The sequence below is a fragment of the Gymnogyps californianus genome, chromosome 5 (assembly GCF_018139145.2).
Source record: "Gymnogyps californianus isolate 813 chromosome 5, ASM1813914v2, whole genome shotgun sequence".
NCBI lineage: Eukaryota > Metazoa > Chordata > Aves > Accipitriformes > Cathartidae > Gymnogyps > Gymnogyps californianus.
In genome coordinates this window covers 35,744,069-35,771,780 of record NC_059475.1, presented here as the reverse complement: position 1 = coordinate 35,771,780, position 27,712 = coordinate 35,744,069, and the positions used below count along the sequence as shown (strand labels likewise).

Below are 27,712 nucleotides of genomic sequence, written 5' to 3'. Positions count from 1 at the left end.
CTGGATTTGTCTTACCAAAGGCTTAGAAAGCCACTACATTCTTGGTCCAGCTTATATTTGTAAGAAAAATAATCCATGAACTAGAAGCTCATGTTTATTTTTCAAGAAATGCGCTTTTTAAAAAGTTATCTACGGCAGAGTTTTCCCATTGATACAGATGAATTGGTCAATGCAAAGTTTCAAAACATGTATTAATAGAAATTAAGAGTTCTTCTGTAAAGTGAAAAGGAGAAAAATAGTTACTTACTATCTACAATTCTTTGGGTCATGTTAAAAAACCAAGTTGTAGCCACAGACAAGCTTCTGCTCATCTTTTGTATCAGGTACCTTAAGGGTTTTTCTAACAAATTTATCATAAGTAAATAAATCTTGAGTTAGCTCAAGTGAAAACACCAGTATCCCCCATGTTAACCCCTGTGCTTGCTGCTTTGCACTGAACACTCTACAGCATTCCACATTCTATAGCTTACAATACCTCTTAGCAACACATCCCATAGCCTTCTTACACAAGTTCTCCTTGTATGGTAGTGACAAGAACTACAGCTCTCCCACAAATTAAAAAACATGAAGAGATGATACAGAATGGATAATTACAGTTTTCTGGATGACAAACACCATCTGGGCTACGTATTTACCACTGATATACAGTGTTTTGCAGGTCTGAATAATGCAAAAGTATTGATTTTTATTTAATTATCTTGTTTTCAAACAGCACAGAATTGAAATGTGCACTCTAGTGTTCATTTTTAAGTATTCATTTGGAGAATTTATTTTCCATCACAGTATGGGCATACTATTAAATAGCATCATAGCAATATCAAAATTCAGGTTTTAAGATACTGAAGACAGTGACATATCTGGTAATAAGTCTAAAATGAAAAATCATCCATATCATAGCTATTCACTAGACATATTTACTTTCTGTTGTTTACTTGTAGATTTTTCTATGATCTAGTTCTATACAGTCCAAAAAAAATGGCTTGCACAACTTCGCTTCCCAAGGACATGACTTCATGATGTATTTTAATGTTGTGCTAAAGCCTTCCTTGCCTATTCATTCATCCATCACCCTGCTTCTTCTAACCCTGTTTATTACATTTATTTTAGCTTTTCACCTTGTTTAAATCAATTCTTCCAGATTTCTGATGATGATTATGGTACTTTAAGTCCCTCTAGCCTACTTGGAACATAATAAGCAGGTGCTGATCAATGAATTCTTTACTTTAGCAGGAAATGACCTGTGAATCATTTAGAAAGTACTAAGTACTCTCTCTGCTCTGCCTTTTCAAATTGCATTGCTTTGCGGTAAACATTTCACTGAAATATGCAAGGCATCTATCAAACATTATTCTCATTGCTTGTTTTCATTTTGAATGTGGTGAGAAAATAGTATTTCAAAACAAAAAGTTAAGGCATTTTTCTTTTGTATACAGGAATTTCAAAATGTTTGGGTTTTTCGTTTTTTTTTTTTTTTTTTTTAGAAAAAGATCAGTACTGAGTATATATTTCTACTATCAAGTAGAAATATTTTTATTTTATTTAACCATCTTAAGGAAATGCTTTCAGTCAGCCTTGCCTTATTGGGCATATTAATTTTGATTCTCATTTAGCATGTCAACAGTGAAGTCACTGTGTAGTATATACCAAGTCAGTATAGAACTTGAATAAGGTTTAGCATTTAAGCAATGAAGGCACAGCACTCAGTGAAAAATTTCAATTTTTCAGAAACTGCATTCTTCATTGGAAAAAATAATTTGGGCAGAATTTTCCTGAGCAGCTCAAATTGTCTAATTCATAATCTAATCAAAGTTTATTTTAAAAAGCAGTATCGGGGACACTGAGATTTGTAGCAAGTTTTTGGATTATCATTACTTTCTTCCACAAAATAATCAACTGACTCTCACTTTCCTTCAGCAATCACATAGGGAAAGGTTCCACAACACATCTCTCCCACTGAATCAACACAAACCTGCAGTAACACAGAGCCAAAGCTCATTCAGTAATCTGAGAACAAGGATTAGCAGACAATGAAAATGTGCTTAGAACAAGTAAAAGATGCTTGAGTTAACAGTTATAAATCTTAGCCATATATATGTAAAAACAAAAAATAACAGTCTTCATAGCATAAGAGAAAAAAGGTTTCACCAAGATGCTGCTCTCATGCATGTGTTTCCCTACAGATGAAAAATTAATGACCTTTTCTCTGAACACACATTTGGGGTTGTTTTAATACCTTTTCTGGTTTTGGTCAGCACTTTTTTTTTTTTAAATTAACATTTGCAAAAGTACCTTTCTTCTTTTTTTTTTTTTTTTTAAGCTTCAGAGACTAGAAAAGAATCAGAATCTACCAGAAGTTTTAGGATGACAAGAAGGTCACTCATGACTCTACTGATAGCCTAATATACAACCTCAGAGATATCATCTCTTTTTCTGGGCCAGAGGATTTTTTCCACAGGCTTCAGTTAGCAAACAGTTTTGTTGCACATCTGAAGGTCAACCCAAAAATGGCAACAATCTTCTCAACCGGGAAGGAATGTACTGGGAGAGGATGGAAGGGAAAAAAACCTCTCTCCATTGTTACCAAGAAAACGATACACGGTACTACAGTGCCAGTTCTCACATTTGTAAAATACAGCCCATTTACAGACTTAAAGCATTCTTTGTAAAGCACCTTAAGATCTAACACCGGTATCTGTTGCCAGTCCTACTACCACCAAAATAGCATCTTTCTGCTGAAGCCTGATACTTAAGTAATCATTTCAAAATCACTTAAAAATAAAGATTATGGCTACTGCAGAAGCACAAAGAGAGAAAATGCTTGGATGAATGACAGTCTGGTTAATGAATTACCCAAATTCTAACAAATCAAGCAGCTGAGCTCAACTTTAAAAATATCTCTGCTTTACTACAATCCACAGCTCTCAAAGGGAGGAAGTCAGTTTTGCCTGTGTTTTTCACATCACGTGGCTTGCTTTTGCTGAGTGCAAATACACAATGCTACTAATGGTTCCAAATTTTTCCAAAATTGAGTTTGAACAGCAAAGCTAGGCTTTTAACTCTTTCAGAAGTGAATTAAGAGATTGATCATATCTTCAGATAAATGACAAACCACAAATTCTTCCAGAGCATTGCATACCCACTGAGTACCTTTCAGTTTTCAAGGGACAAGCTTCAAAGTATTCAGAGGTTCAACATAACTGTCCAGTAATACCATGCAGAGATTTACAGGAGAACTGGTCCCTGACGTGTATTTTCCTTCCACAAGACTTTTTTTGTATGCGTTTTCAAAGTCACAAAAGTGACAGTGAAACGAGTACTTCCCATACAAACTTCTACAGATACTTCAGTTTGAGAATACAAAACAGCACACACAGGAAACTGCAGAGTTAGGTATCTGAGCCTTCTCAGGAGAAAGTACTTCGTCACGCTGACTAGAAAATACTCAGAATACAACAGAAGTTCAATTCATTAACAAAAAGTGACAAAAAGGTTAGAATGATATATCAATGAAACTATATACCTAAAAAAAAAATTTAAGATTTAAGCTTAAGAAAACAAAAATGAAATTTCAAGGTCGTGTTTCAATTCAACTAAACATATTTTTATCCATTCCTAATTTCTTTACTCAGAGAACTCTGTATCAGTGGTTTTCAACCATGGGTCCTATGGACTACCCCTCAGAGAACCTGTAAAAGGTGACCAAAGCAACACGAGACTGTGATACTTTCACCACGGGATTCCACACCCCACTGAAAAAAAAAAAAAGAACCACTAAAGGTCTGCAAGCAAAAAAAAATTACAGTCTATTCAGGTCAGTTTAACTACTGCAATAATTCCATTTTATATTACATATGGGGGCATCTAGGGTTCTCTGAAAGTCAAATTAAAAATATATTTGAACTGTCAAACCTCACTTGCACTTTATTCATATATAGTTTTGAGCGATGAACTGCTCTAACCTGCCAGCTGCAGTTTCCTTACCTACATCAAATCCATGATGAGTCATTGCAGCAGCTAAACGTACTGCAAGGCCACTTTTGATGGATGACTCAGAACTAGGAATTAGCAACCATTGGAGGGAAAAGCAAAACCAAGGAGAATTTGGGAAGATCACGTATTTCTAGTCAAATACACATTTCAAACTAAAACTCAACTATCCCTATACCCTCAAAGGTGGTAGTGGGGAACCTATCACAGGACTCCTGGATTAATGTCAGGAAGAAATAAGGTACAATGGGTTGTCATCCTATTGTACTTAGCAATCAAAAAATAGATTGCCGTGCTTTTAGAAATGTTTTTTATTACATTGTACAGTAGCACAACATCCAAGATTAGTAATTTATCAATACTGCACCAAAAAAAAGGTAAATAAATGCAAACATAAACACCCTTAAACACTGAAAAGCCATGCATCTGATTCTACAAAAATAAAGACACAACAGCTGAAAATGACTCACATTTAAAATATACTTATTAAAAATATCGTCAGCCTCAAGTGAATTTATTAAGTTCAGAAGAATAAAAAACAGTTTGGCAATTGATAATCTTAGAAACAAGCTCTCTTTCTATGACTGTCAAAATGCACACCAGGAAATTTTGGAAAATGCCACCTACTGAATTCATGAGCAATCTTTTTGTTTATCATGTCTGCATTTCACTGTGAGACTTTCCAAGCAGAGTAATAAAAAGGAGATAGAAGTCTTCAGCCCAGTGTAAAGCCAGACTTACCCTCACTATTGGTTGAACCTGCAAATGGCAAAGCAGCAGCCACATCCACCGGCCTGAGCTGGAGACCCCAGGGTCTCTCAGCTGAGCAGAAGGAATCCCCAGGAGCTGCTGGGGGTGGTGGCCACTTATAACACCCCTTAACAAAAAAACAATCAAGGAACTTGCTCTAAAATTTTTGTTCTGAATAAAAATGGCAAACCTCTTTGTAATCATCACAGTATGTATGGAAGAAAACCAAAGCTATAGCTCAATAATTGAATTAACACCAATTTCTTTCAGTAGATGAGTTCACTTTGGTTGAGAAAGACTTTTTTCCCCTCATGGCTATAAGGAAAGCATTCTTCATGAAAAGGTGTAGAAATGAACATGGCTACCAGATGAACGAGATGTTGTTAGAGAAGAGCCAGACTCATGACTCGTATCACTTTGGTATAATGAGAAATGTTACATCCTCTGTACAACGCTGCTGTAAGTGAACATGAAAATGTCAAGAGACTGTCAACTGCAGAGTACTATACATACATGCTAGATGCAGAAAAACTGTGGAAGAGGTTCACTGACTACATGGAGAAAGCATAACCCAATGTATTTGATAAAGTACAAAGAGAAATGTGACACTGATTACATTATCATTTAAATCTTTTCATTTGAAAATGTGCCTTCTTGTATGATTTCTTTCTACAATTAGAGAAGATGAGATTAAAAGGTGTAATAAAATCTTTCTAATTCAGACAGTCATTAACATTTTGTTGGGTATAGTAAATCAAATTACTTCCTCCAGCTTTTGTCATCAAGTGTGTCCTGAGAGTCAAGCATGTAGATTGTACATGTTTCAAATAATTAGGAAAGACAAAATTGCTGGGCCTACTTTGAGTTATAAGTAATTGTAGGTTACTTGACAGTAATAGCTCAAGGTAGAAAAGTATGTATCAGCTGATTCAATCATAAAAACATGACTCCATACTAAGCCTATCTTCCAAAAATCGAGAAAGTTTTGCTCTCTCAAAAAAACCCTCTACGCAGTTTCTCTACAATGCACTTATCTGGACTGTAGATTCATTTCGCTTCTTCCATGTCTATAAATAAATAATGAAAAAAGCTATCGCATGAGGTGCTACATGTCTGTAAGAGGTCACATGACCTAAAAGGTGACCAAGTTCATACTGGAAACTGCAAACTTGATTTCACAGTGCAGTCTGGCACCCATTAACAGTGCATTCACTCATGCTTCTGTGAGCCCAGAACTGTGGCCATAAATTTTACAGGGCAGACATACTAAAAAGGTCTACTGTGTACTTTTTCAGGGGCACCCTTCATAAGAGGCTACTCGAAAGAAAAAAAAAGAAGCCCTATTCTTTAGCTACATATTGTTTGCAGGCTTCCTTTGATACCTTTTATATTCTTGTACCAGATCAATGACTGCATTTGGTGGTCTTTGAATTTGTTCACAGGAAATGTCTTTCATAAGCCAGACATCTTCATATATGAACAACTGCACAGCCTGGCAGCATACCTACACCATTACCACTGCAGTGTTTTCCTAAATGTTCTCACTGCTACTGAAAGGTCAAAGCAGCACCCTGTACAGGTCCTTAATACAGGAATATAATATATTCCAAGCGAGGATCTCAGAAGTTTTATGTTGGCTGGCTGGATACTTATGAAAGTAGGTACCCTTGCTGTTGCTTTTAATCTGGTAATGGAACTAAAAAAAAAGTGACCAATGTGAATACAACACAGCAGCTGAAATCATTCAATTCCCTCAACTGAATTCACCTCCTTTCTTCTTGGGAAGCAGGAAGTAATAAAGTCTCCTCCTCTGAAATAAGACGATACAAATCCCATGCCTTCAGCGATGATAAGGGCTTACTGTCTCTTCAAATAGTTTTTCAGTGAGACACATTCCTGAGAGCAGAAAAAGGACAGCTGGAAACAGACAGCATGTGCGTTTTGTGGATTGTTTACCTCTTTGATCTTCATCGGTGTTCTCTATGACATGAAAAATTAAGAGGCACTTTTCTCATGAGTAGAGGATTACGAAGAACAGATACAGTCAAGATCAAACATCCAGTCAGAAAGCGTGCTTACTTCGTGAACGCTGTGTGAACTGATCTCCCATGATCTTCCTGGGTTTCTCTGTAGGTTTTAAACACTGACAGAACATAGTCCCAAAAATCTGATAATGAATATCCCTGTAGTGAAGGTTCATCAGATAATTTTATACTGATACATTTTAAATTTGTTTCTCTGGACAGGTACTGTTAAATTTTGGAGTTACGCAAGAGCAAGAAATACCGCTGTTTTATAAAAGTTCCTACAAATGCGATGTTTAAGACTTTAATAAGAGTAGCTAATGTTTGATTCCATCAGCAGCCCAAATAAGACTGCTGCTACATGTACAGATGTTATATCTACCCAGAAATAGAAAGAAGTGGGTTATGTAAAAATTCTCAATGTATTTTTCATTCCATCAGTCAGTGAATGCAATATTAGTGGCTTCTGTTTTACTGAAAAAACAATAGTAGTGGCTCTGTTTTACTGAAAAAATATTTCTGGTTGTAAAATAGATCTTGGTGGAATCAAAAGTTTTAATAGCCTCTATTTCTATTTCTGAAGCATATGACATCTAAGTATAAGCTGTAATTTTCATCTAAAATCTAGCCGTAACATGGAGAACTAGTGTACCTGGTAAAATGGGAGTTTTGATCTCAGGGTACTATGTCCTCAGAGAGGAACATGAAAAATGAATGAGGGATCAGAGAATTTAGTTCACATGCTGTTGTCACTGAAGTGACAGCCAAAGAGAAGTTAACTTTCAGAATAGAAATCTGAACTTCACGGTCTAAGAACATGACAACTAACCTTATGGTGACACTTGATTTCTTCTCCCTGTGGGCCAGTAGTTCTTAACTCCTAAGGTCAGACCCTCTAAGCAGCTCTAAAGGTTTTTTTATGTATGGAAAACATCATATGATATTCTAGTTCTTTCTTATAAGATTTTTTAAAATAATCTAAGACAAAATGCAAATACAATTTTTTTAAAGCCTGAAAAAAATTTGCTGTATTACTGCATTCTCATTTTAAAATATTTTGTACATAAATCTACCATCAATAAGTACGCATTACCCTACTTGGCAATATGTTTCTTCTTTGCATTTTTGTGCTGTAACCTACAACATTCCTCAGCAAATACTAAAAAAAAAAAACAAAACACCTTTAATTTATAAATAGACTAACGATGAAAGACTACATTAACTAGCCTTAATGAAAAACTTGAAGATCCTGAAACAGAAGCTGTTGTGCTCTGATGTTTACTCTCAGAAAAGTACATACTTTCCCTTGCAAGTTTTCAGAGAAAAGGGAAGTAATGGTCATTATATGGTACATGTATGAAATAAAATCACAAGTTTTAAGCTTTAGCTCCAATAAGAAGCTCCTTTAAAACAATCCCTTAAAACAAGATTTGGTTATTACTGAAGACCTATGAAGTAGTGACAAAGCAAAAATATTTCCTGTAGTCAGAACTTAAGGACAGGAGTAAAATTGTCAATTACGTGCCAGAATCTTTTGTCATTTCTCCCCTCTATATTTTTTCAACTGCATATTTTGCAATACTTGGCTCAAGTTAATATAAAAATGAAAACTTTTACTAGTAATTTTTTTATATCTTTTGAAACACCTATTTAGCTGCAGAAATATAATGGAAGTTTCAATAAAGGTTAAAAAACAAACAAACAAAACCAGACAGTCAAACATATGTAAACAGAAACACAAAAGAAAATCTGGAATTAAAAGGGTAACATTCCAAATAAACACACTAGTTAAAAGTGAAAACAGACTGTTTCAGAAACTGCAATTAAGGAACAGTATCAAAAAATAAAAAAATCTTATTTTAAAATAAGTGAGTGTTTCTGCAAGACAGCTGCATTTAGAAGTGCACAAAAATGTACAAGGATCTACTCCCACTAAAACAGTGTTCAATCACTTCAGAAGTTTCATGTCCACAACTAAACAAATCCCCAGCAATCTGTACTCTGACCAACCTCTACCCTGCAGCTCCATTATCTTTAGATAACATTCTTAGGCAGATAAAATGGAAATAACATTCTCTCTAGCAAAATATGAAGGAAGCAATCAGACAATACAGAATATTCAGGCAATTTTTACTTCAAGCTACCAGCAAAAAAATCAGACCACTTCATTCTAGGAAGTACATAGTCATATCTATGATCCTACATTTCCATTCTAAAAAATACCAGGTAACTTCCCATATCACAAATATTTACTGTGTGAAGTATACGGTAGAGGGCTTTTTATGCTAGTCTGTGCTGTCATTCTTAACACATAGCATAAGTATATGAATTGCAGTGTTCAGCATAGCAGTGGCTAACATACAGGTAGTACTTGTAAGCACTGGGCTTCTGGCACAGAATCTACTGCTCAGTCATGTCAGAAAGAAGACTGTCCCACTCACCCCTCCTTCCACCCACACCCTAGCTATATAACCATATACCTTCTCCCTTCCGCTGGCTCTGGGGACTCTTCCACTCACACCTCCTCTTGCTCAGGTCCTTGCTGTGTAGCTGCACATCCTCCCTCGTGCTGAATCCTTACTGAGCTGACTCACCTTGCTAAACCGTCAGAAAAGTATTGCTTTTCTGTTTGTCAATTAAACTTTCTGCCATTTTAGCAAGCAGATTCCAAGAAGCATCAGAGCTGGCACAGCAGAAAAAATGGATACATGCTGTCAGGAGCAGTGAAGAGAAATGATAAATTAGGGTAAAGCCGGACTCTCTAGCTCCATTAAGATCAAAGCATTACATGAGTCCCTACAATTGTGTGTCTAAAATTGAAGAAACAAAATTGCAACAAGCTCTATTACTTAGAAATGAATGTCTGAAAACAACATTAATTGCTAGTATTAAAGTATCCATTCGCTTTGAAACTGAACATATTATTCAGAATGAAAATATTTTCCCAAGAAAGCATGTACAATGTTTACAAAGCTGAAGATGTACTATAAAAGCACAAGTAAGAAATGGGCTTGCATGTATCCTGCATGTGATGAAGTCAGCATAACACAACAGCAGAACTATTGGCAGTCACTTCTCTCTTACTAACACTTTTTCCTCAGCCTTAGAGAAAAGCATTCATTTGTGAATCCTCAGTGAGAGAGATATAAATATTTCAGAACGTATTTTGCTGACAAAATTGGGGCAGAGTAGCCATGGACTGGAATTTGAACCATTGAATAAAATTTCTTGATGTATGTTCAGGGATGAAAGGGAGGAAGAAGGAAAAAACACATTGCAAGGAGACCACAGTAACTGTTACAAAGAGCTTTACCAAGAATAGCTAGTAAGCTTAAAGAAAATGCACTGTTTTCATCAGCAAAGCATTATACAAAACATTTTTACTACATTCAAACTATAAATAATGATTTTTTTTCCTTCTCTAATCACAAAAAAATATCAGATGGGTGACCACATTAATTTTAAAGATATTAAAGACAATTAAATGAAAAATCTAGGCCAGTAATTTTAACAAAAACAACAAGTTAAGCAATGTGAAGTTTTCAGATGACACATTTTGTTTAAAGGACACTCACACATTTTAGCATGAAAATGTAGCATGTCTTTACTAACAGAACTCTCAGGAAATGTCCTCCTGGGTAGAGCCATTTAATTTCTTTGCAAACTAGGATTACATAGTCACAGTATTTAAAAAGATATACGTGCATATCTGTGGTATCAGTTTGCTACTAGAGAGATTTATCCTGTAGAAAGGGAAAAAAAAAAATAAATCTCTATCTTGGTCTCACTAATGCTAATTTTCAATTTAAAGAATAAAACACTTTAATCCGTGCAAAAATCTTACTTTGCATGTAAATGCTGTTCTGGAAAATTTCGGATAAATGCACATAAAACTTTCGTTTTCAGCACATGCACATCTGATATGTAAATGGAGTTAATGTCTGGAATGCTATCTAACTTGTTTTGCTTGTTAACCCTCCATTCTGCAAAAACTATTTTTCCCTTTTCAATTAAACTTGTTTCTCAACAGCTTTCTGTCCCATAACTAACTTAAGATGATCCATGGCTCAACCAAAACAATGAATTAAAAAAAAAAAAACACTAAAAAACACCTCTCATACTTTTTCTAAATTAACCTAGAACACCCTCACTTTATTATTGTTGTTATTGTTATTATTATCCTATTAAAAATCAACATTGTTGCAGTATTCCTTATCTCTTCACTTCAAAATACAGTGAAGAAAGATCATCATATCAAAATGACTGGAACTCGCACAGAAAGTCAGCAAAGTCACTAGTACACAGTTTAGAGCTGAAATGAAAGAGAAAACAACAACATAAAACCACTGTTTACTAAGAAGCTTGAAACCTTATGATAGATAGCAAGTAAAAATAATTTAAAATATCCTCCATCAATCAGTCTATACTCTTGAAATTATCTCTGTGATACCTCATACATTTCTGTGATGCCAAACTGCTTAATTTTTATTTTGTTTTATTTATAAGAATTTTCCATCATAAAATACACTAATAAACTATCAGTCAGTCTCCCTGAAATTAAATAATAAATAAAATTATACAGGCAGGCATCCTATTATAGTCAAGACAGTCTTAGAATCATCTTTTTTAAAAAGACAGCTTGAGATGCCAACTAAGGTGAAAGTTCACGCCCAGAAAAAAGAATAGATTTAAACCAACCGTCTACATGTGGAAAAGGCAAGCAGCTTTGGTTTAAAAACGATGCAGCTGAAGAAAGTAAACATCATATCTCTGTATAAGACACAACTGGATAACTAACAAAAGTTGCATAACTCTATAGGTAAGTCTCATACAAAACCAAAACAAAGTACAAACTTCCTGAGATATGTAAACAAATACAGTAAACCTGTTGAAATCAGTACATCCTGAAAGCTAAAAGCAAGGACATTAGATTTGGGAACAGCGTGCCTACACCAATTTTTCTCACAAATAGTTTCTATCTGTTAAGCTAAACACACTGGAAATAAAAGCTTGATAACTTTCAAAACAACTTTACTAAGTTTTCTTCAGAAGTCTACAGTGAAGGGCTCTCTGTGAATAGGGGAGTATTTCTAAAGGGAAGAAAATCTGTATTAACCAAATGATCATGTGGGGATGACTGTGAGATTCACTTCAAAACTGCATTTCTTTACCCAAACTAAAACACCAGCATAGATGCATCCAGAGCATGCAAATAAGACAGCTCAGAGATCTTTTTCTATATGTATCTGCAGTAAGTGTAGTGTGCCCTGTCCACAGAATGAACAAGCAGGTTTATCCTGTAAACTGAAACCACATAAGTAAAACTCATCAAACATTCATTTAATTTGGCTTTGTTTACTGTTAAGTATTTTTTTATTTCTCTGATATTCCTCTGATTTAAGCCTCAGATTAAAATAAACAATCAATTAGATTCAGTGTTATTTAAAGTCAAAACTCAGATGAAGCAGTCAGCTGACAAAAAAGTTGACAACAAAGCAATGACAACACTCACACTGAACATGAGGTCAACATATTTCATTTGCTCACATGGCTTCTGGAGTGCAGCTGGCTCACACCTGGACCACTTGGAGCCTGTCCGTGGGCAACCACATGCATAGATGTAACCACCTCCAACACTTGCCTTTTGTTCTTGTTGCTTTATTGAGATGCCTACAGTTTACATGTTTCCTACTTTGTATAAATAAGGAAGCAGACTGCACTTCTACTTCACAAGAAGCATTGCTTGTGAAGTTACAAGACTTAGACTAGTGAAAGTACTCACCATTATTTTTATGAGTACTTTACAGAGAAAATATTTTAATTTTCAAAGTTTATGGGTCAAATTTAAGATTTAAATTGACATCCAACAATAAGATGAAAGCTTAGATAGTTTGACAAATATAAGGTGAATAATTTCTGTATCAAGAAAAAACATGGCATTTCATATAATTTAATGAAGTGCAGAGTCTTTCTAGTCCATTAAATTACAGCAGCCTTTTAATAATTGAACATTTTTCTAAATAGCATGAAGCTGAATGATTAAAAAGAGGTCTTTCACTTTAGTAAGAAATTAATCTATTTGTTTTAATGAGGGTTAACCATGCTGGTTCTTATTTCAGTGCCAAGGAGCCTCATGGGAGAAAGCAATTATTAAACAGCTCTAAGTATCTGTGTGTAGGCTGGCACAGATTCTTGTTCTAAAAGGAAGACACATTCTAAAAACACTTTACCCTGAAGTCTTCCACTTCCATAGTACAAATACTCCACACCTGGAAAATCAAAGGCCTTATTAAAATATTATGTTATTTAGTATGTAAATTAAGTTGCATGATATCAGCTACGGTGCTGCAGAAGTTACATGGCTATGCATGGATAAAACTATTTATAACTGAAAGTACTGTAAAGTGCTTGTGCTGTCACACAGTAGCCGTGTCCTAATACTTATAAAGCCTACCTAATAAAGCCTATATTATGAGGCCTACCAACTCTTAAAATACTGGGAGCTCTATAAAATACTTGCTAAGGACACCAGTCTTTTTGTAACTGTGGCAGGACTCTCCCTTAAAATTAACTTTTACCCTGAAGTTTTAGTATTTTGTGGTTTTCATTCTCCACACTGTCTGTAATTCCTCTCCTCAAAATACATGAGATGTGCATATACATGTACAATTTTAATACAGTTTGTACAGTTTTAAGACAGTTATATGGAATTGTATCCTTTTTCTAGCTTGTTCCATGTCTAAAGGTCCAGTTGCCTCATTGACCATAGTCAGGACTTCAAAGACATTATTTCATTAACTAAACAGGTGTTCACGGACTCTTGACATCCAAAACAAAACCTCTGGAGAGATTAAGTATCTCTCTTCAACTTCAGTAGCAAGGAATCAGTCATAACTGGCTACACAGCATTGGATTAATTTTAAGTTCTAATCCATATAAAACAAAGGTTGGAGATAAGTAATCAGCTCTGAAGTCAAATTTGTCAAAAGACGCAAAACAAGGATGTAAAGCTCATTTCCTCCAATGAGGGACAGATATCACAAACAATCCTGTTTCATCACTAAAAATGAATGAAAGATGTGCTGTCCACTTCTAAATAAACCTTTTATTCCAGCTTTTTAGGTTTCTCTCTCTTTAAAAATCCTAGATAGCACATCTCACTTTCGCTACAGTTACGCGAATTTCTTGTGCAATTCCCTTGCTGCTCCCTGTTCTTCTAATTGTCAAGTCTGTGCTCCCCCTGGAATAACTCTCTTCATTTTCAACCACAGGAATAATTTTGTGTTTTCCTCTGCACTGATATAGGTGTTAGCCTGGTCTCCCAAAGAAATGAAGCTTACAGTAGGAATACACATATGTGTGTGTTTATTTGTCAATATATAAGAACTGGATACAAAGTCCAATATCAACTGAATTTGAAAGGTAGATAGCAGTCTATGCTCCTCTCTAATATAAATCTACTCAAAAAAAATAAACACCCACTAAGAGTCAACGCATCAATATATGTATAAACACATCAAGAATTTTTAAAAAACACCAAAAAACCCTACAAAACCTGGGTAGGAGAAAAGGATTAAAATTCTATGCCTAACAAACAAACAAAAAAACCAAACCAAAACAAGCCCTTGGGATTTTTAGTATGTAGCAGCAAATGTGATAGTTTTCTGTATCTGAATCGAGGAGCCCTCAGCCTTGCTATTTCTTGCACTGCTAATCAGAAATCGAGCCCAACAGCAATTCCATCAAAAAAGAGGACAGCAATTAGTGAAAGTAACTAAGTGCTTCTGTTTTCTAAGTGATATAATGGATGACTCGGAAGGACAGTTAACCAGCCAATTATAATTGAACGTGACAACAAGATTGTTCTATATTGAAAAAAAATCAGGGTCATGATGTTTACAGTTTTCATCTGCACTGTTGTGCTATCCTTATTAGTTACCAGCATTCTGTATCTTTATACTAAGTACCAATGATCTAGTTTATTAACTGCTGGCAGAGGAAAATGTAAAGGAAAACATAAACCCTCTTATGCCTTAATTTCTGTCATACTTCACAACAGCCTCAAAACAGAGTATTAAAAATCTAGAATTAAGTATTCCAGTGTTTATTAATATATAACAATATTTTTTCAATTATTTTACAGTAATACAGGATTAGAGCTGGAAATAATGTTTGCATTTTTAAATAGAAATTTATTGAATTGAGTGATCTCTTTCTCATTTTACTCCACCAGCATATTGTGTCATGCCTATCCTCTCCCAAAATTCAAGTCCTATTAAGTGGTTTGTTAAAAGCTGGCAAGAATCTAGCATTTTCAGTTGCTGGTGCTGGCAAAGAAAATAATTAAGGCATCCCTCCCTGCTGTATCCTCATCCTTCTCTGGTAACAAAACAACAAAAGCTTTCAGCAATTTATAAGTGCTATTCTATTAAATCATAAAAAGGTGACCCTTCAAATGACATTCTAATTCAGACAGGAAAAATCCAACACAGCCATTCTTTTTGGGTCTTTTTTAAAGTTTTGTTTTCTTCCCTCCCTGCCCCTAAGTCCCAGGTGCCTTCATTGGATGAATCAAGAGTAGTCAAAAATAAAAACATCTAAGCACTTGGAGGACAAAATAACTACAAAATATATTTAATAACGTTTTGTGGATATTAGTTCTGCATTTGGACAGAACAAGGCTACGGCCTGCAGCTGCCTCATACGACGTGGCCATCTCAGTATCTACATCTTTACAGAGAAATTACGATAGACGGGTTCTTTTCTCTCAGACTAACAAGCCTGTGTATTATTTCTAGGATAACATTAGCTAATGAGTGTGAAAAATACATGTCCATAAATATGACTGACACTCTCCTAAGTTTATCCTCATACAAAGAATGAAAACAACTTGGAATTTATAAACAAACAGAAGAGTTGAAATTATTACAGGACTGAAGTGAGATGTGAAAGAAAGGGGGAGTATTTTCTACCAATCCCAGATAAAATGAAAGTATCTTTTGCTGTAATTAACTGTATCCATGGCTGGAATAGCTTGCTGTACTAACGATATGATTAGGACCATACTCCCTACTATTCCTAAAATACTTGTGAGCATTTTCTTCCTTATAACCTTTGGGATAGTTTAAGTAACTAAAACAATTCACACTGCTTTCAATAAGCAATAACTGATTTATACAAAGACTTGTTTTCAGAGGATATTGATCTTTCAGCAAGAAATTATTTTAAAGGAATATGACAAATATCATATTAAAAATGTACATGCAACATGTTTAACGACCACACAAAAATGTAACAATAAAAAAACCTACCAAATGCATAAAAGAACATACACTGAGTTAGTCCATTTTGGGACATATTTAGTTACTGAAGAGAATAATTCTTAAGGAAACATAGTTTACAAGATATACCATTTGTCTACCTACCCATAACTGTTGATCTATTTGGCAAATTTCAATTAAATACAACAGCAGGTGAAGCTTTTGAACATATGAAGGTCCAAGTTTTGTGACCAACACTCATCAGGTAAAGAAGAGCCCTTGAACGTGTTTATCAAAGGAATGACAATTAAAAATCATCCTCTTATTCATTCAAAAAAAAATGCAGCAACCAGCAGGGCAATCAGCATATCTGTAAGTCTAAACCAGTAATAGCATGGACTGACAGTTGTCCAGACAGAAAAGCTAGGAACAGAGAAAAGAACATGTAGAAACAAACTATAAAGAAAATAAACTTATTAGTTCTCTTGCCCATGGGAAAACCTGTTTTTAAGGAGAGCTTTCAGAAAAGACCCTTTTTGTTACCAGGGTATTATCTCATGGCATTATTAAAAAATTTCCTTGTCACTGTCAAATCTTGGGCTGACTACACTGTCTTCCGCTTACTCTGATTCATGTTAATGACTTTCCAAAATGAAATCATTAAGATATGACAGACATAAGGCTATAACCGTCACAAAAATTTTCATTTAAATCACAGAAAAACAACTGAATTTTTCTGACACCTTAATGCCCATTTACTTTCTAATTTAATTGTTACACATTGTGTTTCCTGGTTACTAGCTGAGTTTGGTAGGAACTTTAACATATCACATTTCTGAATACCTAGTTTATAAGGTCTTCAGGGAAAGGAATTTATCTTCCAGTGAATCTTACTGTGAAGCATATAGATGTTTTTATAAAACAAATAATGAATAAAATATGGGGAGGAGGGCTAGAAAATGTGCTATTATTGCCTTGACTGATTTACAGTTCATACCTGACTGTTTAATAACCCTCTTTTACCTCTTTCAGATTCTTTTACTGTCAAGGCTTTTTGACACACATATTCTATTCCTCTACATGTAAATGAAGAAACAGAGTATCTATTGGGGAGAAAGACAGAGGACAGAAGCAAGCTGAAAGGCAATCTCAGAAAATGAGATGATTATATTTCCTAAGAAACTCACACTTCCATTAGTTATACACAGCTACTTATATAAGAGAGCACAAAACGGTACAATGAATTTAAAACTATACAACTAAACCCCAAGAGAAACAAAGTTTCTACTTCAATGGAATTCTACCCTTACGGTGGTCCTATTAAACTCAAAAGAATTGCTTGCAAAATAGGGCATAACTGAATATGAATGAAGGTGGCAGAATCTGTCCTTTAATCTATAATGCTATTTAAGGGATTATTTGTACTACTGCATCTAGTAAATTAGTTTGCAAAATGCATTATATAAACAAATTAGTGACATAGATTTTTCTTAAGCTTGTAAAGGGGACAGAGGAAATGGCACTGATTATTTCCGCTATTACCATCATTAACATTGAAATTAAGGGCTGCAGAAGGGAGCATTTAATTTTCAATCTCTCTACTTCAGTCTTTAAAAGGAGTCTCTGATATATAAGCCATCTTAGAAACAGAAAACTAAATCTATACCAGGGGAATTTCACTGATACCCAGTTAGACACATACAAAATATCAAGTACAGGTAATACAAACTTAGACTCGCCAAGAAATATTTTAAAAATAAAAGAGTAGCATAGACAAGGCTTGTTCTATGTGTGTCTTCAGGATACACTCACTCATAAGCATGATCAGCTGTGCAAACATGTTCAAAAACCTCAAGATAAAGCTAGCATTAAAAATTAATACCAGAACTACAATGTGAATTTCCTATTTCTCCAATGTCATTAAGATCAAAATTTCAGTCAAATGTTTATGTGAGCACAGATGACAACACTGAAACTAAACTGAGGAACTGGAGGAAAGAAAGAAGCCTTTATGTTCACTTCAGCCTCTCCCCTGCCTTCAGGCTAACTGCTCTTCACTCTGCTGAGTTGGCGTTTTTTAAAGCAACATTCTGCCTTTCACTGTTGAAAACCACTGGAGACAGCATTTTGAGACCTCTAAGAACTGCAAAGTAAGGAACTCTAAATAAAAGCTTAATTCATCTCAAGCTACTCTTTCTGAGGGTTTTTTATCTTATTGCTCTTATTAAATAGGTTTAACAGTTCATTTAGAAAATCTGCACCATTTTCTTGAGCAAATTCCCCTCAAAATTTAACATGATATCAATAGTATATTGGGATAGGATTAGTCGTAAGCAATCATTTTGCTTGTAATTGAAGAAACAACAGCAATTAAAGAACAGGAGATGTCAATACATGTATAGATAGCCATAAAGCTCCAAATCAACACCTGCCTCCAGCTCCATTAGTGAAGACACATTCCCATTCCCTAATGGCTACCGAAAGTGACACAAGAGGAAATATTTGCAATTTTTGTAGAAACTTTCAACTATTTGACTTCTTAGTACCAAACTACTTTATGAAGGAAAAGGATTCAAAAAGAATAATGAAAGATTATTCATGTTTTAAGATTAAAAGTTACATAGCCTTTCGGGCACAATTTTTAAGTAGCCCATGCTCCTGGGGAAAGAAGATGCTTCCCCCACTGCTGCTTCTCCCGTTGGGGTGACAAGCAGTGGCGGCCCATGGCTTCTCTTTAAGCCTGCACAGAACTGGGGACAGGGCACATACTACCTGAACTGCTTCCTATCTCCTCCAGAAAAATATGCAAGTTAGATAATTTTCATTTTTTAAACATCATCTTGAAGCAGTTTCCGTGTCATTTGACACGCATACAAACACACATCATGGTTTGGAAACTTTGGAAAGTAATAATGCTGGAACCCTCTGGTGTGGAGAGACCAGGCAGGTGAGAGGATTAAAACTTCAAAGTGAAGGTTTCACCTCCAGATTTCTTATGACTCTATATGCAAGACCAGACATCCCACAACTGTCACAACCTAACTTGTACAAGAACACATACTTAAATAACCCAGAGGGTCTCAGTCCAATTCACAAAAAGACTAATAACTCCAACATACAAACCACCAAGCATTAGCTGTCATAGTCTTGACTGACACAGATCCTGAGCAAAGAAGCTTACCCAAACTGAATAGTGTTAGGAAGGGGCCAAATAACCTAACAAATCGTACTATTATAGACCCTCCCAATTTTCAATATGCTTCATTTAATACCGTTTCATTTTATTGCAAGTTACTTTCTTCCACTGGACAGTCATCTGTCTTTGTTTTTATATACTACAAAAAGAAAGCAACAGATTTTTTTCTGTGCCCTTCATTTTCACACATCATAAAACCACTGACACTATTTGACACTACGGACAGCTTCTTAAGAAACAGTAAATAGACGCATTCCATGTGTGTTTGTATACAGTTTAGTTAGCATGATATACAAGAAGTCTACTATTTGAATTAAATAATTTCAGAGTTTTACTACTGGTGTTATCTTTAGAATGTAAAGAGTTTAAACTGGATTTACTGAAACAGAGATAACTGAATTTCACTAAAAAAAAGTAAAGATTGATATTGTGTAGTGCAGTTTAAGAATTTTTTTCTCTCTTCATTAAGGTAGTTAATTGCGAGAGTCCAAAAATCAGAATGATGCTGGTAGCTCCTAAACAAGTTATCAGATTACAGGCACAGTCCATCTATTATACATATAATCTTCCAGATAGGAAGAGAATTCACTTTATAAAATAATTAACTACCTCACAAAGAAGCATTTTAAACTTTAACCTATACATTTATCTACATTAGATTTTTTAATGCTAACATTTTCAGTGCTAGCATTAAAGCAGATGCCAAAATATGGGGAAAAAAAAAGTAGAAGGAACCAGAATCAGACTCGACCCGCACTGAGTACCTAAACTCACTTATTATATTTATTCTCTTTTTCTGAAAATATTATCTAAATCTAAAAATGTCAAAGAGGTAGTAATACAATGAATTTTATTGTTGCGTCATAAGTAACGGGAAGAGTATTTTTTATTCAATTTAAAGTTTTAACATGATGCAGTAGGAATTCACAATATGATTAGTATTTTTCACACTTTTGCAGAAGCCATTTTTCCTTTTCTCCAAAAACCATCCTACATTACTTTATCCTAGAAAGAATCTAGAAGGGAGTTTAAGCATTACTTCATTTTATTTTAGAGAATTTCCTAGCCTTCTTGATCCACTTCAAGAAGAAAAGGTAACCTTTTATGTTGCATGGCAATGAAACTTCATAATCCTAATCCACTTGTGCATTCTGCAATGCTTTGGGTTCTTGAATGCATACCATTTTTCACTAAAGATAAGTAGAAAACCCAAGAAAATAAGTTTGTCCACTGTGCAAGTATTGCTTTGTACTTGTGATAAATTCTCTTCCACTCTGGAAGCCCTAAGTAGGGATTCTTTTTTGTGGTCCTAGGCTAATACATGTAACCATAAGAAAAGTAGAACAGTAACAGTATAAGGTTTAGGCTAAGAAAAGTTCAAATTGTTTTAGCTGTTGAAGAAACATTTTTTTAAAAAAGAGAGAGAGAAAGAAGAAGAAAAATTAAGGAAAACGGAAGAAAATGCACTTAAGAGAAATTTATTATATTCTGTTTCTCCTAAAATGATTAGTGACCTTTTGCATACATTTTTTCAAGCACTTTACAAATGCAAACTTTTTACTGTGTAGTATATATTAAAGCATCTGGCAGATGTAGCAAGAAGTGTAGCTTTTAGGAAGATATTTTGAGAGTCTGAAAAGTTGTTTTTCCTGCATTCACTTTTCTACTGCCATTAATTCAGTATATCTAAGTATTTAGGGGATGAAAGATGAGGGGGAGCACACTTTTGAAAATGGCATTTGGAAAAGAACAGTAAGTTATTGGGTTTTTTGAACGTCTCAAGATAGGACTAATTTTTGAAAGCAGTTTCATAAACACATCTGCATTAAAACCTTCAAAAGAAGATAAGTATGAAATAAGGGAGCTCTTAAAGTTTATAATTTGGAAAAAATCACAGGTCTAATAACTATTGGCAAGTAAAGCATAGTTCAACTTTTAAATATTTTTTACATATGTCCATGTGCATGTACATGATTTAACCATATAAGGCAGATAAAACATTTACAGATTTCTATACACTTTTATAAGAGATGTACTAATACTCAAGGACTTGTCAAAAATAGGGCGGAATATTAAGATCTACTACTTTTTCCTTTATACCAAAATACGCTTTGACATTGCCTTTTTAAAAATACTTTAAGAAGTTTGTACTCTAAAGAGTTAAATATGCAATCTTATCTGAATATATTTTTCATTAGTGAACATCTGTTTCAGAAAAACATCACTATGGCATTACTCTTCCAACATCTGATACCTCAAGTCATACTCACTACAAAAATTACTGTAAAATGGCACATTTGTAATGTGTACCAGTTAACATTCATGAAATTACAAAATGGCTACCAATATTAAGTTGCATTGAAGACTGATTTAAAAAGTCTGGACTCCTCAAGTTATAATTGTTCCATTAACACGCCTTCAACTGACATGAAAGAATTTTCTCAATTTGTTTACACCTTTGCCTTTTTGACTCAGGTACACTAGTTACAAATCAAATATTTATCTTTTGGGGGGGGGGGGGGCAGGGGGAGACAAGATGGGGGGAGATGACCATGCTTGTGTTCATCTATTCAATGATGATCCATTAATTCAGTTTCCTACTTCCATGGCTATCCATGGAAAATATGCAGAAAAAATTAAAAACAAGCAGTTATATAAAGAAATATAATAACATATATTAACCTGCATTCTTTAACCCCTTACTCTACTTAGTTGAAAGCTAGAAAGCTACTAGGTACCATGGTGACAGATATGATAGAAATACCTAACATACTATGTCATTCCTGTAGTGATCCTGACACTAACAATATACTGTGGATAAGTTAGAGGAGAAATGGCAAAGACCACCATCATTGGGAAAGGTAATGAAGATAGTTTATAGTAAGTCATTCAGTTCTTTCATTGCAACTAGTAAAGAATGGCTATAAGTGAAATGAAAGAGAGGTGCATAGGCTGCATAAGGACAGTTACAAGAAACGTAGTCAAACCTTTACAAAGGATAGAATTCCCAAAAGCAGAAAATCTCTAACATAGTTCTCAACATAGCTTGTGAAGGCTCTAGCACATGGGAAATTAGTCCAATACGGATGTACACCTTCTGGGTGTGACCCAACACACCAACAAAAATTCCTAACTAGGAAAGTAATGCAGTGTCTAGCCATCTTGTATGGATTTAACTGAACATGAAAATACCTTTTCAAACAAGCACAGAAGTAAGAAACATGAATAAACCATTCATATTTTGGAGGATAGCACCAACTTCCTTCATCTATTTAACCACATCCAGAACAAAGACACACAAAAAAAAAGGGGGAGCGAAATAACAACATGGAGGGAGGAAATTATTTGTCTGTTCTGGTTGATGTGCACGTCTGAACACAAATTAACACACACACATTTTAAAAGGGAAAGAAAACATTTTAAAGTATGGACACATTGTCAAATTGATAAAACTTAACAGCTATACCTTTGTCAATAAAAATTCTGCAAAAATTGTAGCAACTTCATTAAATGATATGCAAGAGTATTTTTTGTACCGAAGTCAGAAGGAATCTGCAAATAGAAAAGCAACTGTCCTGCAACTATAGTATCGTGTGAGACTAAAAACAGAAAGAACAGAATTTTGTTTTGATTGTCCAAGGGTGGACAAAGAAAATATTGGTAATTTTAAGACTTTCTTCTAGTTTTACTCTTTCACCATCCCCAATGTATTTTATTATTTTTATGAACCATTTGGTTTTATGAACCAAAAAACTGAAATGCTAGAAGTGATAATATGCAAAACCCCTCATCTCTAAGGTTTTCTCTGATTTTTTTACATTTAAAAAACAAAACAAAATAAAAAACTAAAACAAACCCTGACAGACTCATACATATGTAGTGGAACATCCTATTCTTCCATATGAAGTAAATAAGTTATGCATAATTACTTTTAAATCTTCTAGGACAATAAGCCATTTAACCCTTAATAGCTAGATGCAGCGAAATAAAAACATGAATTTTGATCATGTATCTTCTCATTAAAGCTCAAAGTGTGAAGACAGAAGAATAAGCTAATATCTTGCATGTATGTGTGGCAAAGTACTGGTAACCAAGCAACCAGCAGGAAACATGTCACAGAGAAAAAGCATATTTACAGTCCTAAGTCTCTCATTGATACACAGCTATAGATACCAGTTGCAAGAGGACAGGATCAGAAAGCAGCACAAAGCAGCCATTGCGCCTTTTTTTTTTTTTAATTTTATTTTTTCATTTTGCTTTAGTACAGTTATTCTCTGGTTTTAATTGGATTAATCTCACATCACAATAGCTGCCTTAATTCCACATTTTATCCTAATAAAATAAGTAATATGCCTAAATTCTGCATCAATAGATGCACAAATACAGAATGCATCCTGAACTTATTTCCTACTTGTTTGGTTTTGTATTTCAGTAAGATTCTGTATTAGTATTGGACGTGAATTATTCACTTTTTCTGTAACATCAACAGAACACTCAGGTAAATACATATACAATATTAAACAAACAAATATATAGTATATATATTCAGCAAGATTATTCATGCAAAGACAATTATTCACATACATAGCATACTTATAGAGTTATACCTTTAGCCTTTAAGTTCTTAAAATTTAGTGCAAAGTACAGAAGTTTATTAAATCCCCAATAGCAGAAATTATATTTTTTTATTAATTTGTCTCTTTTAAACATACAAATGGCAAATAGGAGTTTTCAGATATATTCACACTAAAGTGTTTCTGAGAACGCAAGTATACCAGAAGCAGTGTCTATCAATGTTTCTTCAAACTAAAGGATTCTCAAGACTGAAAAAAATAATCCTGTATTGATTAACTTGAATGATTTATTTGGGGAGCAGAGGAAGGAATGAGGTGTTAAATACATTTTTATTATTACTTTCCATTTTTATTATTCTGATATTGCTTTCTAATGTTTACCTAAACACAACCATTAATGCACGTATGTTGATCAAGCAGTGAAAGCAGGAGCCAGCCTGGTCCTCACGACACCTAACACATACTTGCCAAACACACCAGAACACATACACACATGGGACAGATGTCTTTTGATTTGGGTTTTGGTTGGGGCTATAGGCAGAAGAGAATTCTTTCCAGGGCAGATTTCTGCTTTCTCAGAGACAAACACCATGTTGAAGTATCACTCCTACATAGCAAACATAATTTCTATTTTTGATACAAATATTGGTGCTAAATAATCTAAAGTCCATCACTTAAATGGACACAAATGACAAGAGGGATTGCTCCTAATTTCTAATAAAGACTTCTAATAAAGTTTATTTATTGTTTTGTAATCAAAATTAAAAAATACAGTAATTACACAGTCATCTAGAAGCCTAGTATATAATTTAATTTTATTTGATCGCCATGATACTTGTACTCTATTATCATCATGTGTACAATTTAAATCATGCTCACTGCATTACAGGTTATTAACTCAAAGAAGATTTAATAAGATGACAATATGACCAATCTGATTCTGAAATAAATCTTCAAAAGGCAGATCATGAAGAGAAACAGCAAAGAAGTACAAGTGGTAATTTCTAGGACTGTCAGTGGCATCACCTGTTTCTTCTTTCAACTGTCAGTGATATGGTAACACTTTATATACCTCAATCAAAGAACAATATATAGGAACAATATAACAATAATCAAAGAAAAGACAGAAACAGTATCAATAACTGTGAGAAATATAAAAAGGTACTGCTAAACAAGCCTTGCATGAGAACTGAACTTTAACACTTCATCAGTTTAAGATACACAGATTGAAATGGAATGCGGAAGAGAAATGGCGCCACATACGCTCATATATTTTCCTCTGTTTTCATTTCTACAGCTTATGGTATGTAAGGCTATGTTCATTCATATAAACATAATTATTTCATGCAATGTTAGCTTAAACAGCTACTAATATTTAGAAAGAGAATGTGGGGGTTTTGTGTTCCTGTTCAGACTATTGTGAAATCACAGGACTTGAACAGGCTTCATGTGATCATCTAGACTTTCTTCCTTCCTAAGCAGGCTCACCTACTCCTATATCATTCCTGGAAGATGTTTTTCTAACTTGTCGTAGATGATCTTCAGTGACAGATACTCCCCAGTGTCTCTAGAGAGTTTACTCAAAATGTTTTGCTGTTCTCACATGAGAGTTATATTTTTTCCACAATTAAACTAAAACCTATCTCACTGTAATGTACTTGCTACGTTACTTTTGGTCTACACCGTGAAGATGTGTCCGGGCTGCAACTGACTAGCTGCAACTGGGGCCTTGCCAGGCAGCAAGCTGCCCAGGAGCCAGCAGTGCTCCCTCAGAGCTTGTCAGATCACTCCGAGAATACTGTGCTCTCTTTTAGGCCCCCAGTAAACGGCAGCGAGTTCAGCAGAGAGCCACCAAGATGGTTGGGGGCTGGAGCCTTTGTCCTGTGAGGAGAGGCTGAGGGATCCAGGCTTGTTCAGCCTGCACAAAGAGATGGCTTTGGGGGGGACCTAACAGCAGCCTGCCAGTACCTACAGGGAGGTTATCAAGATGATGGAGCCAGGCTGTCCAGTGTGCGGGGAGGAGGACAAGAAACAACAGGGATAAATTGAAACGAGAGGTTCAGACTGGATATAAGGAAAAACATTTTCATCATGAGTCAAGCGGTGGAGCAGGTTGTGCCATTGCCAACCTTTGAGATTCCGACCAGATAAAGCCCTGAGCAACTGCATCTGACCACAGCTGACTTTGCTTTGTCCAAGAGGCTGGACTAGAGACCTCCTGAGGACCTCCTGAATTATCCTGTGATCCTATAACATCCATACAGCTTCTATCCTCAAACATGCACAGGCTAAATCCCCCATTTCATCTTGTTTTCCTTTACAACATAAGAATGGTTGTACTTACTCAGACTGATGGTCCATCACACAGTATCTCACATCCCTGAGTGGTCACAAGTAGTTGCCTAGGGCAAAGTAAAAAAACAGAAGGAGGATACTCTCTCCTGCCTAATGCTTCAACTAAGTGGACTTTTGAGCCTGACAACATTTCCAGAATTCTCTAACAGACCCCGCTTCCAAGCACTGTCAAATATGTTAGTTATCCAGTCAGAGGGGATCTAGTTAGTGTGGATTTATGCAAAAAAAGACATTCAAAGTTTCCATTTTCCTGCTTTCCCCTGTTGACAACTTTCCTCTCTGCTCAGCAGCAGGACAATTCCTTCCGTATTTTCTTTGCTTATATTTGTTCGAAAACCTACAGCACAACTAGTAGTAGAGATAATTAGAAAAGAATGGCATCTTCAATTACTCTTATGCTAGAGCCTTTGCATGCTTCCACTCTGCTTTTTTGCCACAGCAGACCCTCGCTCTGTTCCTTGATGACACCAGGGTCACCTCCTTTCTTCTACCACTATCAAAAGTATCAAAAACGTATGTACATGGTTTACAAACTGCTGAGTAGTCTCTTTTTACCAGGCCAAATTCAGAGTTTCTATAGTTTGGTTTTTTGCTTTTTAGAAAGTGTCCATTTTCTTTTTCTGTTTTTCTCCAGTCTTCACTCCCTCAAATTATTGTCCTGGGTTTTCCACCAAAATTACAGTTATGGATCAGTAGTGCAAAAATGGGAAGATCAACATAATTATGGCAAAAATCCTCCTATCATCTGATTTTTCATCATGATAAATAGAATTACAATAAGTGTCTACCTGGACAATAAATAAATACATCCCATTTTTAAAGACATAACCCCAATGAAATAATATTTTACAATTTAATACATGCATTCTACAATAGCCCACTTTTCTGTGTTGAGTGCCAAAGTTTCTAAGTAAGAGATTTACTATTTAATCATGAATGTTGAGAAAACTCAGCACCAAACTCACAAAAAAAAAAATATAAATACATATTATATCTAGTCACAGTTTGTTAGAACAGTGTGTTCCAATATGGGCTTCAGTAAACCAAAATTATACAACTTGCAGTATCATTTGAAGTATTTATAACTTTTAGTGTACTGAAGTTGCCAAGAAACCCTGAGAAGCAGATGGGCATTACTGCAGTTAAAATGCAACCAGTTACACCAGAAAAGAATTGGGTCTGTCATACTTAGAGAAGAAATGTTTAATATTACAGCTTCCTATTATTTAATTTTTTATTTTTATGAACTAAAAGCATAAATGAACTTCATTTTAAAAAAAATCTGATATCCTTAGAAGATTCCACTAGTGGCATCACTATTTCTATTCTATTTAAAAACATGATCATTAAATAAATAAATAATCACTATCTGGGCAACACTCACATTTACAGAATTCCCAGCAAGCCACCTGAACCTCTGCCTCTATCTAAAGCTTTTCTAACTGACTGCCATAAAACAAAGTTTGATTAAAATCTTAATTTGTTTAAAAAATAAAAAAACCCAACAGCTTCAAGACAAGAACTAAATGTTAGCATTTACTTTCAGCTTTCAAGATGTTTCCTCTT

At 34.8% G+C, this 27,712-nt stretch overlaps 1 protein-coding gene across 1 annotated transcript in view; it reads right to left on the bottom strand.

Annotated features, from left to right (window-relative positions):
• The window catches only part of AVEN (apoptosis and caspase activation inhibitor), a 101,181-nt gene that overhangs the window by 19,292 nt on the left and 54,177 nt on the right, over positions 1 to 27,712 (bottom strand). The gene's annotated exons all lie outside the window — the stretch shown is intronic.